Source organism: Rattus norvegicus, chromosome 7, assembly GCF_021556685.1.
Source record: "Rattus norvegicus strain SHRSP/BbbUtx chromosome 7, alternate assembly SHRSP_T2T, whole genome shotgun sequence".
NCBI lineage: Eukaryota > Metazoa > Chordata > Mammalia > Rodentia > Muridae > Rattus > Rattus norvegicus.
In genome coordinates this window covers 56,167,310-56,183,295 of record NC_141540.1, presented here as the reverse complement: position 1 = coordinate 56,183,295, position 15,986 = coordinate 56,167,310, and the positions used below count along the sequence as shown (strand labels likewise).

The following is a 15,986-nucleotide window of genomic DNA, read 5'->3' as shown; positions in this document are numbered from 1 at the left end:
TAGACACTCGTACAGGCAAAACCACATAAAAACATGTTGTCTTAATAAGCAGGAAAACCAGAATAAAAAAATAAAACCAATAAATTGAACTCCCTTTTAGGTTCTGAGGGTTTTGTTCTCTCTCTTTCTTTTTTCTTTTCTAGACTTGTGTTGAAGTCACTGATTTTCCTGTTTGACTCAAAAGCTTTCGTGCCTCCAGTGACAGGTTGCCTTTGCAAGCCACTGGGATGCTTGCTGCTTGTCTGCGTGTATGTCTTCCTTCGTTGCTGTCCTCTTGTCTCAAACTTTATAAATACTGTAGATGAAGCCAAAGGAGTCCCTCGGATTGGCTTCTGCTATGTCTTAATGCGAAATGTCCCCCACGTTTGTTTTAAGCACTTCACATTTCATCCCAGATGGTGACACTATTGGAACGGTGTAGAACCTTTGGGACATGGCACCCATGTGTTTGAGGGCCACAGGCCCAGATCTGTTTCCAGCTCTCTGCTTCCTCATCGACCAAGAGGTAAGACGACACACCATGATGCTCAGCTCAGCAGTATAAGCTTTACCTACAATGTATAATTTCTTCCTGGCTCATTTGTCCTCATTCATGCCGACTCATCTGGTCTTCCAGGAAGCCTAAATTTCTGTTTAATCCAACCTGACGGTCTTTCTTCTATGCTAATATGCCATTTAGTATACATGGCTATTCCTTAAGTATGGGTAGAATCGCAACCCAATAAACATATGCAAAGTGTACATATCATATCGAATGACTTGAATATGCTCAACGCTGGAAATAGTAGCTCAACAAAGCAGCTCACGGCAGAATATTGGCCATTTGTCCTCATTATACTATGTGTGATTAGGCGTTTGCTGATGCTGCTACTGCTGCCGCCGCCACCGCTGCCACTGTCCAGTTTTAACAAGGGAATCTCACCACATATTACAAACCGGCTTGGTGTAGAGCAGGGACTGCCAGAAGACTAAACCAGATAGACTGCTGCTTTTGATGACAAGAATGACCAGAAGACAATACTCAGAATGAAGTCAATCTCGGAGAGGCAGGATGTTTAGGGCTGGGATGCTGGGATCTTTCTTTTCTGATGATGTCATCGTGAAGTCCCAATCCCCATGCCTGTCTGAAGTTTTGGGGGATGGAAGAAAAAAAGCTGATTTCTCTCCTGTGCCAGTTGTTTATGCTACTGAAGAACAGCCGACTTGGTTCCAGGGAAGGGGAATAGGTCAGTCTTTGGTAACACTTCCTACACATTTTTCTTTTTATTCTTTTTAAGGCTCCAGTATTGCTCTTGTAATCATGGGAGATTGGGGAGGATTGGCTTGAAGAGCCCTTAAGGTTTTATTATATATTTATAATCCGGGAGCTGAAAGGCTAACTTAACGCTCTTGTTTTCAGCCCACTGACCCATTGGCCTCACATGGGCCATGTGGCTCCCTCTGGTCCAATCAACTATCGCTAGGACATGGGACCATGGAATATCACTGGAGCAGGCCCCACTGTCATCATAGGGCAAAGTCAGTGAAGGTGACTGACAAGAGAGGAACCCGGAAAGACATTGGAATCCTTGTGACGGGTATTCACACAGGAAGTGTTTGTGATTTTTTTCTAAAATATTTACAGGATATGAGTTAAATTTGGAAGATGTACCCATAAAGAATGGAGATGCCGGGTCTCTCAGCTTTTTCAAAGAGCCTGGAGACCCTAACATCTTCAGTAGTTTACAGAGCAAAGCTTGCCGCTGGAGAAGAAACATATGGAGTGATGGGTGGTCCATAGAGGCTTGTCAGTTCCTTTCCTTACATTAGGGAACTGTTGTTGTAAAAATATAAAAATAAAAAGTATTGTTGTCTTTTACCCGCTAGGTCCAAGCCGCGGTGTCCAAGATATCTGCTAGATATCTTGGCGGAAACACATCCTGGCCGCACACTTTCTTACACTCAAACCCTCACATAAAAGAACACACAACACAACAATCGTTGACCCAATTGGTAAGATATAATTGCCCACTTAAACATACAAAGCCCGGTACCATCCATCCCTTGAGAACATTAATAACAACCTGTAAATACACAGAGCAGAATCTTAACATCACCTGCCATCTTGTCCTGCCACGGCTTCTCCCCTCTCCCCGTCCCTCTCTCCCTTAGTCTCCTCCTCTTCCTTCAAACTTCTCTCCAGCCTATCCTTCCTTCTCCTCCAATGACAGGCCTCCTTCTATACTGTACCTGCCCCTCACCTGTACTTTACAAAGTCAATGGAGAGGTGGTTCTGGTGAAGTCACCTGGTCCTGAGGACTTGACTAGGCAGCTGTCCTTGGGGCAGTGGAATTAGCATCAAAATACAGTAACTTCAAGGCAAACCATAACAGGGAACCACACCTACAACAGCAATTATATGGCTTGGTGGTTGATGTTTGTGTGTTCATCTGTTGACTAATGAACATCCAATTTGGGGTAAATGTAAATTGAAATTTATTTACACCCCGTTTAAGCCAGTCTGGCAAAACCAAAAGCAGCCAGAACATTTTCTCCCCTGCTAGTATGCATACTGATAAAATAAATAATAAAATAAATTAAAAATATAAAATATTATTAATAATAAATTAATAATAATAATAATAAACCAAGCTAGGTATGGTAGCACATGCCTCTAATTCCAGCACTGGGAAGGCAGAGGCAGGTGAATCTCTGTGAGGTTGAGGTTTGTTGTAGCCTGGCCTACAAAGTCCTACAGAGAAACCATATCCGAAGATAGATGAAAGATAGATAGATAGATAGATAGATAGATAGATAGATAGATAGATAGATGATAGATAGATAGATGATAGAGATTGGATAGAGATTAGATACAGAGATAGATATATGGGTAGATGTAGATATAAGTAGATACAGATGCTAGATAGATAGATGCTAGATAGATGATAAATAGATGATAGATGGATAGATAGATGATAGATGGATAGATAGATGATAGATAGATAGATAGATAGATAGATAGATAGATAGATAAAAACAATTTACTTCATCTTAGCACAATCTTGTGCATTCATCCAAAAGGGATCTGTACCAGAGTGGTAAGTCTTATGATGTAGTCACTACTGAAATACTAAAGATGTTTACCAATCCTCTATGTAAGTTTTTCCCTTTGTAAAATGAAACTGATTAGAATAGAGAGATACCTCAGAACATCCCCAATTCAGGTACCTCAATAGGTTGTGAGTTTCAGAGAAGGTAAGGAAAGGGGTTATTTACATATGCATACCTATTACCAATACAGATGACAAAAAATAGAATATTCTTTACTCTTTGTAAGAAGGCGGCAGATACGGCAGTCGCGCAGGACTGGCGTCAGAGAGGTTTGATCACAGGCATCTCACAGTAGCAAGCAGATTGGCTGGGTAAACTCTGGGTGTAATTGGTTAGGGTTGGTTGGCATACTGAAGTAAAAGTCTTAAAGTAAGTCTTGGTAAGTGAGCTGAGGTGGGGGCTTAGTGCATGATCCGCCTGTGTCTCAGATAATCTTATTTGCAGGGGTTTCCTGGAGCAAGCATTGAGGCGATTTATTGGCTTTGCGTCTTATCTTCTATGGGTGAAATTTCCTGGAACAAAGGACCAAGTCTTATTGACATAGGTTTTTTCCACTCTCAGATCCTGTGGTTCTAGCACATCAATGCATGTGACCGGGATTCATTCTCACAAACTATACAAACAGAAGGAAGTAGCCAGCAGCAGAGAAATGCACCATTTCTAGCCTGATTTGGGCTCTGTACTCCAATATTCTGTTACCTGTCATCTCTTCTTGGATGTGGTGTGTATTTTTTCAAATTCCAAATAAAACACATAACAAACCCCAGAGAGAAAACCCTCTTATATCCTCCATTTCAGTAAGTAAAACTATCTGCTAAGTTAAGTCCCGCTCTGGTCTTGCACCCCTGCATGCTATGCTGGGTCCAGTTGGCAGGACCAGATTCAAGAACTTAGTAGGTCACTATCCCAACCCTACCTCAAGCCATCACTAGCTCTTACACATTGTGATATTCTGCACTAGTTTTTTTTTTTGCTTTGCTAGAAACTGCATATTTATTCTCATATCAGGGCTCTTGTATGTGCCGTCCTTGTCTAGATTATCTGTCTAGATCTCCCTATGGGTCCTTCTCATGTTAAAATCTCTTCCCTCCTCCATCTGTCTAGCCATTTTTTTTTTTTTTTTACGTATTTTATTAGAGTTAGAAAGTTCTGGAGCTTACATCATTTTAGACTTCATCCCCTCATTCGCTCTCTCTCTTGGCCCAGCAAATACAAACTCCATCAAAACAGAGACCTCACCTGCTGGGCATCCGGCCCTGCGTTCCTACCACCCAGAAAGGAACTTGGCACACAGCATGGTCAAGAAGTAACGTGTGGGCCTTTCCGCTCCGCTTTTAGGACTTTCCGAACGTGGAGCTATGGGACCTCTGGAGAAGTAAGAGCGAGGCTCTGCCACAATTACATCACTCGAAACAAAGCCCGGAAGAGGCTACAGCTGAGCCTGCCTGATTTCAGGCGGCTGTGCATCCTGAAAGGCATTTATCCTCATGAACCCAAGCATAAGAAGAAAGTTAACAAGGGTTCCACAGCAGCCCGAACATTTTACCTTATCAAAGATATTAAATTCCTCCTCCACGAACCCATGGTCAAGTTCCGAGAATACAAGGTGTTTGTCCGGAAGTTCCGCAAAGCCTATGGGAAGAGCGAGTGAAATGCTGTAGAGCGCCTGAAGGACAATAAACCCAGCTACAAACTGGACCACATTGTCAAGGAGTGGTGCCCTGCAATTACTGATGCGTTGCGGGACCTCGATGATGCCCAGTCAATGTGCTTCCTCTTCTCCAGCTTCCCTCGGACGGGCAAGTGCCACGTGCAGACCACTCGGCTATGCCGCCCGCTCACTGCGGAGTTCCTGCACTACGTCATTGCTGCCGGTGCCCTGCACAAGGTCTTCCTGTCCATTAAAGGTATTTACTATCAGGCTGGGGTGCTGGGTCAGCCCATCGTATGGATTGCACCCTATGCTTTCTCCCATGATCATCCACTACCTACCCAAGATCGAAAGTCAAGCCCAAGCAGGGACAAAGGTCACTGAGGACACATATGCGTTGGACTCTGAGAGCTCTACGGAGAAACTGGCTGCCCTCAGTGCCAGCCTGGGCCGAGTGGTGGTGCCTGCTAAAGAAGGCTGATGAGTTTCCTACTGACAGGGAGGCGACAGGACAGGAGGAAGATGGAAGGAAAGGGCTGGAGATACAGGAAAAGCACAAGAAACTCTTTGAAGGCCTGAAGCTCTTCCTGAACCGAGAGGTGCCCGGTGAAGCATTGGCCTTCATCATCAGGAGTTTTGGTGGGGATGTATCCTGGGACAAGTCTTTGTGCATCGGAGCCACCTATGACGTCACAGACTCTGGTATCACCCACCAGATTGTTGACTGGCTGGGGCAGCAAACCCCCATCATTGACAGATACTCGTACAGCCCCAGTGGGTGTTTGACTATGTGAATGCCCAGTTCCTCCTCCCTGTGGCAGAGTACTTCCCTGGGGTGCAGCTGCCCCAATGCCTTTCACCCTTCGTATCTGAGAAGGAAGATTACATTCCCCTTGAGAAGCTGAAGCTCCTGGGTCTGCAGCGGGGAGAAGACCCAGGAAACTTGGAAGAGGAAGAGGATGATGAAGACGATGACAATGAAGGTGACGGTGGTGGTGCAGTGGAAAACGAGAAGGAAGATGTAGAAGCTGAATCAGAGAAGCAGAAGGAGGCGCATCTGTCAGCGTTGGAGCAGCAAAGGCTGGACGGAAAGAAGCCCCAGGTTATGGCCGGCACTGTGAACCTGGAAGACAAGCAGCGGCTGGCCTAGGAGGAAGAAACCGAGGCCAAGCGCCTGGCCATCATGATGATGAAGAGACGAGAGAAGTACCTTTACCAAAAGATCATGTTTGGCAAGCGGCGCAAAATCCGAGAGGCCAACAAGCTCGCAGAGAAGAGGAAAGCCCATGTGATGACGCTGTGAGGTCTGAGAAAAGGGCCAAGAGGACGAGGCCTGTGTGAGCTCCAGTCGTCCTTCACTGAGATTTGGACTTGGCAGAAGCAGCTAGTGAAACACAGACACATCAGCCAGGACTCTCATACTTTTGGTGATGTGTGGCCAGCCCCAGCCTCCTGTGTGGTTCATGCCAGTGTCTGGGCAAGAAGACTGTAACCAACCCAGTCTTAATCCAGAAGTCTGTCTGATAGCCTCATTTTCCTTGGCTTTCTGAAGCCTCCTACATAGCTGTGCCCATCCTGTGCTCAAGATGCTGTCCAGGAGTAAGGGTAGGGAGCTTTTGTTATTAAATAGTTGGATCTTTACAGCAAAAAAAAAAAAAAAAAAAAAGGGAAGTAATTTGTAAAATGACTCATGGAATATTTTCAATCAAAAATAATTGATTTAGAGGGATAGTATTATGGATTAATATATAAATTATTAATATGTAATCACCATTTAGTGGAAATATAAAGATGATAAATATATAATATCTCTATCCTCATTAATGACTTAGTATGCTGAATCCATCATTTGAAATATATTTAGTGCCAATTTTCACTCAGCAAAAAACAAGGATAAGTAATGAGATTTGTCTCCCAAGGGTACCAGGTTTGCAAGGAGGATTTTGTTGGACTCCCTGAGGAAGCAGGAAGATAAGTGCTTCCGGGGAGAGCTAGGTGCATGACTAAACAGCTGAGGACCAAAGCAAAAACCTCTAGGAAAGCTTGTTCCAAAAATTTAAAAGCGTTCTCAAATCCATCTTTATGTTTAATAGATACTAAATACTGAAGCAATTTTCTGGAGGTTCGAGTATGTTTAAAATTCCATTTCTGTTCAGTGTGGTGACATATGCCTGCAATTCCCACTACTAGGGAGACAGAGGTAGGAGAATTGTTGTAAATTAAAGGTCAGCCTGATTTACATAGAGTCCCAGGCCAGTCAGAGCTACCTAATGAGATCCTGTCTCAAAAAATAAAATAACAGTAGCCAGAGAGACAGCTCAGCAGTTAAAAGTGTGCACTGTTCTCAGAGTTCCCAACACGTACACCAGGACTCCTTAACTTCAGCTCAGGGAACTCTGTGTCTCTGGTGTTAAGCACCACTAGATCACTCTCCTCCCCTATCATCTCTCCCTCCCTCCCTCCCCTCCCTCCCTCCCTCCCTCCCTCCCTCCCTCCCTCCCTCCCCTCCCTCCCTCTCTCTCTCCCCTCCCTCCCTCTCTCCCTCCCTCCCTCTCCCCTTCTCTCCCTCCCTCCCTCTCCCCTTCTCTCTCTCCCTCCCTCCCCACTTCTCTCTCTTTTCTCTTTCTGTCTCTCCGTCTCTCTGTCTCTCTGTCTCTCTCTCTCTGTCTGTCTCTCTCTCTCTCTCTCTCTCTCTCTCTCTCTCTCTCTCACACACACACACACACACACACACACACTAAAAGAAATTGAACAACAACAAAAGCAATACTATTTCTCAACTGGATATGTAGCTTATGGTAATATCCCAACACTGGAGGGGCTGAGGCAAGAGGAATTTAAGCCAAAGGCCAACGTAGCCCACATAGCAAGATTATGATCTCCTTGTTGTTTGTTTGTTTGAATACTGACTCCAGAAAACAATACTGAGTTTTAGCGTTTAGTCAAATACATTTAATTGCATGGAAATCCTTCTAATTCAACTTAAAGAGAGTATTATTTCATGCAGCTGGCAGGGATGAGCTTCCTTAGTTAGCACTCTTGGAAGTAACCCTGGGCCATGGTTGGTCTAGCATTGTGGACTCGTCATTCACAAAAGCACAGGGTCATGGTACAAGAAGTCAGGTGCTAGTGAAATGTGCATACAGAGCTGGTAGGAGCTGCTGGAGAATGCAGGGAGCTCGAGTGGCTCCTGTGCATTCCAGTAGATTGGGAGCTTAAGTTTAATCCACAGAGCTGGGCAGGAAGCTTCTCAGCAAATGAATTACTGTCTCCCAAGCACTGAAATGGCAGCGAGAATAAAGATTAAAAAAGAGAAAAATCGTATTCCTTGCGATCAGGTTAATGATGCTTAGGGACCAGAGCGTGGAGGACCTGAACGGAGTAGAATCTTTTAGAAGGTTTTATCCTACTGCTTAGGGTTTGAACGTTATTCTGACACCAAAGGCAGTTGTTGAGAAATTCAAGTGGCCAATAAAGTAGCACGATGACGATGACAACGACAATGACAATGACGGCAACATATTTAGATATACACATACATGTACACACAAAAGTATGGATAGACCGTTAATGTAAAGTGGTTGTGGGTTGGATGCTGGCACAGTGAGCTTGAAGGAAAGAAACTGGGAAAGCATCCAGATGCTGCTGCTGGCATTCAGAATGAAGAGGGCTGCAACAGAGAAGGAGCACTGTCCAGTACTGAAGTAGAGAAGACGTAGGCCAGCAAAGGTTTGATAATATGAGTACCTAGCAGGGCGAAAGAGGGATGGAGGTTGGAAATCGGCTCTCAGAAAGACAATGAAAGCTCTGAAATAAGATAGGGTCTCTGTATCCTGGCTGTCCTGGAACTCTGTGCAGACCAGGCTGGCCTCAAACTCACAGAGATGTGCCTGCTTCTGCCTCCCAAGGGTGGGATTAAAGGCCTGTGCCACTATGTCTGGCTATGAAATTTTCAAAACAAACAAACAAAACTTTAAAAAGTTATCTCTATACAAAATGTCATCTTCTGGACAATATGCAGACATTGCAAACATAAACTTTCAACAATTATGAATGCCCGAACTGGGTCTGCCCCAGAATGAGCCTCATCAATAACCAGAAAACATTGAAAGACAGTCTGGGGAGCCTTATACCTTACTACTGAACTATTTCATACTGGTAAGATCCAGGGAAAGGGGGAGTTGTTCCCTTCAGCTGTGTACCCGCTGGTGACCCCACCAGGCTCCAATGGCCAGTCCCAACCCAATGCTCACATACTGTAATAAAATAAAACCAAAAGTCACAAATCTGGTAAAGGGAGAGGTAGGGAAGGGGAAATTTTAGAATCTGTATGTTGGCAATATATTAGGATGGTATTCAAATGTGAAGCCCACAGATTCAGGGAAGAAGTATGCCTTATTAATAATTTTATAAAAGCTGTAAGAAATAGGTGCACATGCACACACACACATGCATCGTCTTATTAAAATGATTTTGATTGCGCCTATAACCTGGGCAAGCCCTGGCTAAGTCCTAATTGATTGCAGGAGTGTTTTTCCAAAAGATTAGACTAATACACACCTAGGAATATGACCAGGAAGGCATGTTCTATATTCAGTTTGTCTCTGTCCACGAAGAGTGAGCTAGGTGCTGCAAGGCTCAACCAGTGAAGTCCTGTTGAACAACTCCAGTGCTCTCCATGGGAAAGGCTGTTGGCAGCCATCCTCTGTATCATGAATAGCCAGCCAGGAGCTTGCCTCAAAGCTGTGTGTGGAGATAAGCACACCATTTTTTTTCCATGTCACTGGTATTTAGGGGTACTGAAGGAATTGAGGAGAAACTCAAGGATTCTGTGGTGGTTTGAATAGGAATGTCCCACCATAGTCTCTGTGGTGGTTTGAATATACTTGGCCCAGGGAGTGGCACTATTAGGAGCTGTGGCCTTGTTGGAGAAAGTGTGTCCCTTTGGGGGTGTGCTTTGAGACCCTCCTCCTAGATGCCTGGGAGTCAGTCTACTCCTGTTTGCCTTCAGAAGAAGATGTAGAACTCTCTGTTCCTCTAGCACCATGTCTGTCTGGATGCTACCATGCTTCCTGAGTTGGTGATAATGGACTGGACCTTTGAACCTGTAAGTTAGCCCCAATTAAATGTCCTTTATAATAGAGTTGCCTTGCTCATGGTGTCTCTTTACAGCAATGGAAACCCAAAACTTAGACACAGGCCAACCACTCTTGTTCACTGGATCAGCGGATGCTGCCAATTAGCTAAGGTGACACTCTCTTGTACTATAATGTACTGGGAAGGAATGGTGGAGGTGACAAGGTCTCATGCAACTCAAAAAAGGTAGAGTTTATGTTTTCTTACAATTCAAGGTGCAGTCCATCATAGTTAAGAAGCCAAGGCAGCTGGAGTTGGAAGAAGCCGATGAAAATGTGTTCACAGTCAAGAGATGAGAGCAATGAATGCTGATGCTCAGCTCAGGAAAGCCTAGGGAATGGCGTCACCCACTTTTTTTTTTTTTTTTTTTTTGGAGCCAAGGACCGAACCCAGGGCCTTGTGCTTGCTAGGCAAGCGTTCTACTACTGAGCTAAATCCACAACCCCCAGCGTCACCCACTTTTAAAGTGTGTCTTCTCACCTTGGTCAAACTAATAAAGATAATCTGTCGTAGTAGGCATGCTAGGCTTATCTCCCGGGTAACTCTGTTTCACCAAACTGACAAATTAAACTGAGATTAATCATCAGAGTCTTGCTAGTCTAAAATCAACATGGTAGCCACTCTGAGCCTTCTTCTGGATATTTTCCTGGCTTGCCCCCAACAAGCTGTCACATGATATGGACCTATTCCTCATGTCTTCCCTGATTCTCATACTTCTGCATGAGGGTTCTTATAGTTGCATCCTCACGGTTATAAAATCCCAAACAACTCTCCCACGTTAATACCACTAACTTAATTATAACTGCAAACCCCAGTTGTCCCCTTAAGGTAAGGCTACAAGTCACAGGAATATTAATCTTGCTTCTTCAGAGAAACAGAACCAATTGGATAAGGGTCTATATAAGCCATGTATGGGGGTGCATGATGATTATTCTCTTTCTGAAGAGATGGAGACAGGCAGATTCTTGGGGCTTGCTGGACAGCCAGCCTAGCCAGTGAGATTGAGGCTAGTGAGAGATCCTGTCTCAAAAAAAATGTGGTCAGTCCCTGACTAAAAACATCTAATATGGTTCTCTGGCATCCACATGCATATACACAGATATACACACACCTAATCACATATACATATGTTCATGTATAGATGTACATGCTTATGCATCTATGTTCACATGTGCTCTGATAGAAGACAAGCCTCTATCTGTGATTCAGATATTCTTATATATGTGTCTATACCCACACGTCAATGTGTCAATGTATATGTCTATATACACATGCATATATATGTAGACGAAGAATAAGGTACTATCTAACGTGATTATGGTGTCTAGATGTCCAAAAGCTGCCATATAGCTAGTGTGCTGTTTAGCTTTTGTCAACAACAGAAACCAGAATCATCCTAAAAGAGGGAACCTCAAATAAGAAATCACCTCCATCGGGTTGGCCCACGGGCATGTCTGTGACACATTTTCTTGATTAATGGTTGATGCTGGGGCACAGCCCAGCATGCCCATTGCCACTGTGGAGCAGGTCATCCTGGGTTGTGAAGGAATGCAGGTGAGGCACAGGGCACAAGGCCGCTCGTACTGTCCTAGGACCTCTGCTTCAGGTCCTGTCCCCCAGTCACAGGCTCTAAGGCACATAAGACTTCCTTTCCAAAGTTGGTTTTATCAGAGCAGTACAGAAACCAACCAAGACGTTTACACACATTAAATTATAGCTCCCCTGAGATGTTCATTTCACTTCCAATACGGACACTGCTAATTTTCATGGATTTCATTGTTTGAATTATGACATCAATGAAGAACCATAGAGTTTACTTAAAATGACTACTCTGCTTAGGACCATTCCAGGCTTTTAAAAACCATTCTTATTATTGCTAAGGTGCAGTAGTGCTCCGAGCTTGCGCGTTCCTCCATTGTGTATAGATTTATAACGCATCTGAGGAGAATATCATCACTGCTGCGAAGTGCCGTGCTCTGCTCACTCAACACGCAAACACTTCAAATTACAGTACATTAAGATGTCAACGACCAAAGAGAGCATTCTAAAAATAGGGTGACTTTTTTAAGCGTTTTGTAAAATGACTAACTCCCCCCTTCCCAGTGAGCATGTACTCTGCATCTCCTCAAGCATTGCCTAGAAGACTGTGGGACACAAAGCTGGTCTTAGAGAAGAGCAGTGTTTTATTTCATTGAGTCAAGCTGGCATTTCAAACAAGCAGAGCCTTGCTGCACACAAAAATAAACCAACGCATACTTCCTTCACCTTGAAGCATCTCATTCCTATTAATGTCAAGCGAATGTTGCTCTAGTGTCTGTAGACATCCCTTGAAAGATAAAAGTTTTAAAGTTGCCCCCCTAGACACAAAGTTTAGAGCAGAAAAAAAAAGAAAACAGGTTAGGCCCCAGAATTGTATGTTCCAAAAAGCCTCTCCTAGGGCTATAGAATGGATAATTACATTGGCCAGCTCAACAGCTTTCTCCCAGAAACTAGCTGACCATAAATCTTAGAGAACAATTTTGAGAAGCAGGAAACAACTTCTCCTAGGAACTAGCGGACCATGAAGTTAAACAATCTGAGAAGTAGGAGACAGCTTCTCCTAGGAAACAATCTTGGGGGACAGAGTTCTTCCTTGTGATTTTTCACTGTTATTCTACACACGACGCCATCCCTGCCCCCTTGGGTTGTGGTTTCCCCCTTTAAATACCTCTTCTCCCAGCCTCTCGGGGTCGAACTCCACTGCCCCTGCGTGGGATATGAGTCTCGACCCCAGTGCACTGGTTGCTATCGATAAACCTCATGTAATTACAACAAGGACGGTCTTGTGTGAGTTCTTGGGGGGTTGCGTCATCTCAAGACTTGAGTGAGGGTCTCCCCACTCCGGGGGTCTTTCACCCTCATGGTGATTCACCTTCTCACTGCTGAAGGAAGTGTTCGAAGAACTGCTTCCCCATAGTTTAAAAAAATTTGGACTTAGGGGCTGGGGATTTAGCTCAGTGGTAGAGTGCTTACCTAGGAAGCGCAAGGCCCTGGGTTTAGTCCCCAGCTCCGAAAAAAAGAACCCCCCCAAAAAAATTTGGACTTCCTATTTCATTGTTCCAACCATAGCCTTAAAACTAAATTTACTACTTTTTCCAATCAGAGCCTTGCACCTCCGTGCTTTCTATGTGTGTAGCATGAAGTTCTGTTATTTTAGAGACTTCTGGAGGCTAGTAGATTTGATTAAAAATATCCCCTTTTCTGGATGACCTATGAGAATATTGGTCAAGGCAAGTCAAGATTATTGAAAGGCCTAATTGTGGTGTGTGTATGTATAAGGGGGGGGAGGAGAGAGGGAGAGAGAGAGAGAGAGAGAGAGAGAGAGAGAGAGAGAGAGAGAGAGAGAGAGAGAGATCGGTAAGACCTGAAGATCCCAGAGTCTTCAACTGGAGTATAGCCTAGATTACTGTTGTATGTAGCTTTCGCTACCCTGCATAAGCTCAGAGAATGGGCCGCACTACCAATCCCGACCCAGGTTCCCTTGACTCCTCAGATAAAAGACACACACAAGCCGCTCATTTTCAATTTGCCTTCTTGGCACAATTGCTGGGCGCTGCTATCTCCCGCCTGGAAAAGTGTGCCCTTATCAATCTTATCTCTGCACCTCCCACCTGCCCTGAACTTTAGTGGCTCAGATACATCTAGTCCCTGATAAACATTTCCAGCCTTCCGCCTGTAGGCCTCCGCTCCTCCCAAGATCTCACATAGCTGCTTGGTTTATCTCCAAAGCCTGGTGAACTCTCCTCTCCTCCCTTCCATCTGTTTCTTTTCCTCCGGGGACCCAGAAGCCCCGCCTATTCCTTCCTCCCAGCAACTGGCCCATGGCTTCTTTACTAACTGAACAAGAACCAATAGGGAACAGGACCTTAGCATCCAAACTGCCCATATAGAATTATTTACTGGATGTAAGGAGTTAAAGATCACTCTGGGTCAAACAAGACTTCCACAGTCGGTTCTGGACTCAGAACAACAGGAAAGTTTTTCAGGGAATTTTCACCCACAGTGGGAGATCTTCACAGGTCAGGTCTGTTTTCATTTCAAGTCCCGTACAACCAAACACTTTTCATCAAATGCTAGATTAGATGCAGCCATGTGGCCTTTCTGATTACTTTATTTAGGGATGAACTTTGTCATTTTTTTTTCTTTTAATAACTCTTTATTAAGTTCTTCTGATGGGGTGGATGTATGAAGGACCAAAGCAAAACTGCTTCTGTGTTCATGGAGTTTTGACCTAGAAGGAAGAGGATAGAGGGGGTTGGGAATCACAGATGAGAGCAAGTGTGAGCTGATTACTGCAATGCTGGGTGAGCACATTTCAACCTCACAGAAAACCTGCAGGGGAGTTTTATTTTTCTTTTTATTATTATCCAAACTTTACAGATAAGAATCTGGAATTCAAAGGAAAATAAAACTTACTTCAGGACTGTAGAGATCCTAAGTGGCAGAAGTAAGGATTCAACCCCAATTTGCCCAAATCTAAACTTGGCTACATAATCAGAGACATCTCTATCAGATGCATATGACTACAGAATATTTATATATGTGTATATATTTTTATAATTATCTATAAAATGGAGAAAATGGACAATATGTATGTTGGTTAATATTATCAACTTGGCAGGATCTAGATCGTCCAGGAGACTTCTAGGCCTCTCTATAAGGGAGTTTTTAGATGTAGTTAATTGAAGTGGAAATACTCACCCTAACTACAGACTGGACCAATTCATGGGTTGGGGTCTTAGACTGAATGAAAAGAAGTTGAGCTGAGCACCACCAACGTTCACTGTTCTCAGCTTCCAAACTGTGGTATTCCCACAGTTTGTGATCATCTGCCCTGTGCTTTTGCTATGGACTGAGCCTTTGAACTGTGAGCCAAACTAAATCCTGTTGTCAAGGCAACAAGAAGAGTAACTAATGACACAAGAAGTGAAAAAATTAAGCAGAGAGAAAGAAACTGATAAAATACTAGAAAGTTGTTTAAAGGACAAAAAAAAAATTTACTATAAGCTTTGAAAAGTAGCTTTGCCAAGGATCACTTAGAGGGCAGAGGAAAGATCATCAAATTTGAAGACATTACCAAATGAAACACAAAGAAGAAAGAGATTAAAATTAAAAAAGACCTTGCCAGCAGCAGTGACCTTGGGACCATATAAATACTCCAAAACATGAAACTAGAGCCCAAAAGGGTGCCCAGGAAGGACAATGGGTGCTTGGGCAACCATAGGCAAGATAAAAATTAAAGAACCACGTGCTTGTGCCTGTTACAGCCACACTGTAGCATGGGGAGTTGGGGTGGGGTTTGGGGTGGATGATTTACCACAGTTGAATGCTCTAAAAGAATTATTTACAAAACAATACAAAAATAAAGACGTTTTCAGATAGGTAAGTGGTAAGACAATTTGCTCGCAGTTGCACTGCACTAGAAGAGATGGTCCAAGGTATTCTTCATTGTGAAAAGAAGTGATCTTTTTCACAGGTGGACAAACGTATTTAGGAATTTAAAGGGCCAAGAGACCCAACACACCTTTTTAATACTCAGTTCATACCTACATATATATTGTAGAGGGCCGCAATAACATTCACCACCACAAGATGGCGCTGGCTTCCACTGCGCCCCACGTGGAAAGCCGAGATAGCTTTTGCCATTACAAGATGGCGCTGGCCTCCGCTGCGCCAGCCGACTTCCTTTCAGGAAGTTAACTGTGTGCGCATGTGCAAGAGTGCCTTCGTGCCAGGTCTTTGCCCACTCCGGGGCGTGCCTAATGAGATCATGGGTAAGCGACCAATCAGGTGTGGATGCGCCGCGCTAGGGTGTATAAAAGCCGCGCCATGCCGGCGCCCCGGGCCTTTCCTTAAGATTCAATAAAAGTTTTAGCTGCAGTAAGGATTCGTGTGTCCCTGTGTATTTTTGCTGGCGAGGTCGCGCCGGACATTTGGTGCCGAGAACCCGGGACACCACACCATTGCCAGGCGCCGAGGGAAGAGGTCCTCCGTCCGCGGAGAGAACCAAAAAGCTGCAGGACGTGGGTAAGGCCCTGAGAGACATGCTTAGTCTTGATTTGTTCTACTT

General features: G+C 44.2%; 1 pseudogene; it reads left to right on the top strand.

Moving 5' to 3' along the window:
- The first annotated feature begins 4,448 nt into the window (after positions 1-4,448).
- Positions 4,449-6,162, top strand: Pes1-ps4 (pescadillo ribosomal biogenesis factor 1, pseudogene 4; annotated as a pseudogene).
- Positions 6,163-15,986: the final 9,824 nt, after the last annotated feature.